General features: G+C 29.4%; 1 long non-coding RNA gene across 1 annotated transcript; it reads left to right on the forward strand.

Moving 5' to 3' along the window:
• The first annotated feature begins 284 nt into the window (after window positions 1-284).
• LOC149565882 (uncharacterized) lies at window positions 285-1034 on the forward strand. Its single transcript, XR_016361519.1, has 3 exons — window positions 285-521; window positions 605-638; window positions 722-1034. It is a non-coding gene; the product is annotated as an uncharacterized LOC149565882 (long non-coding RNA).
• Window positions 1035-1272: the final 238 nt, after the last annotated feature.

Here is a 1272-nt window from a genome sequence, read left to right on the forward strand (position 1 = left end):
TTAATAATTATTTATATAATTATAAAAAATACTTTAATTATAGAAACCTATATCTATATAATATTTTATTAAATTTTATCATTACAATTAATTTAATTTTTCTTAAATTTATATTTTATCTACTCTATTTAATTAAACTATATGCAAATTTTACGAATGGTTAAGCTAATGATATCTCACAAGAAACTCGAAAAATTGACAAAAAAATTCCCGGAAGATGACCTAGCAATTAGCATCATAATCCACTGCTTTGAAATATCTGATCAGACAAATTTCAATTTGCTAAAAACAAAAAAGAGGAAAAATATCGCGGACGATGGCCGTTGTCCAACGTTTTGAAAATCTGTTAGTCAAATTTTTAAAAAAGCAGCGGTTGATAAAAACGCATTCCGGCCGTTGTTCCAAGAATATTTATAAACGGGGCACACGTTATCATTTGTTTAAAAACTATCAATTCAACAGTTTCTTGGATTGAGTTTAATGGAGCTTTCCTCAACAGACAGCAAGAAGATTAAGGGAAAGTAAGTTCTGTAAAATTATTTTGAGGAATATATGTAAATGTGGCGATAATGATGTTTTTAATGTATAATCCATTTGTTTGCAGATTTTTGGGATATTTGGATGCCACGTCTGGGAAAGTAAGTACAGCAAAATTATTTTGAGGAATATATGTAAATGTGAGAATAATGATGTTTTTCATGTATAACCCATTTGTTTACAGATTTTTGGGTAATTCGGATGGCACGTCCTATGTTGAAGTTGCATCTACCTCTGTCCTTGTACCGTTAGGTCCATCTATTCCTCTTTAACCTTAATTTTTTTTTCTTTTTTTCTTTTGGCCTTTTTCAAAAGTCATTTCCGTTGTAGTGGATGCTTTCAATACTCTCGCTTTGGATTCACTAATCTAGTTCCAATTGCTGTTCCTGAAACCTTTCACCATTTTAGTCTTGTAAGCTATAATTAGAATATTTGCTTCTGGCATCAAAGAAGACAGAGAACTCAATGGTTCAATTGAATTAGTAGTTGTGAATGCATTGGGTGTTAAAGGCTTATTATCTGTTAAGTTAATGATTAATAATTGTAAGTTTTATGTTTAAGAAATAGACAAATCACATTAAAAAAAGCAAATCATATGACCACATAGAAGATGCACAAAAATACTAAATAAATGATCTGATGCATAAGTTTTGGACCAGTTTTTAAGTTTATTTTATGTTACTCTGGCAAAATATAGCTGTATATTATTGATGACCTAGATCGTAAACAATAAAT

Source organism: Cupressus sempervirens, chromosome 3 (genome assembly GCF_028749045.1).
Source record: "Cupressus sempervirens isolate cs-2001-9-10 chromosome 3, ASM2874904v1, whole genome shotgun sequence".
NCBI classification, from domain to species: domain Eukaryota; kingdom Viridiplantae; phylum Streptophyta; class Pinopsida; order Cupressales; family Cupressaceae; genus Cupressus; species Cupressus sempervirens.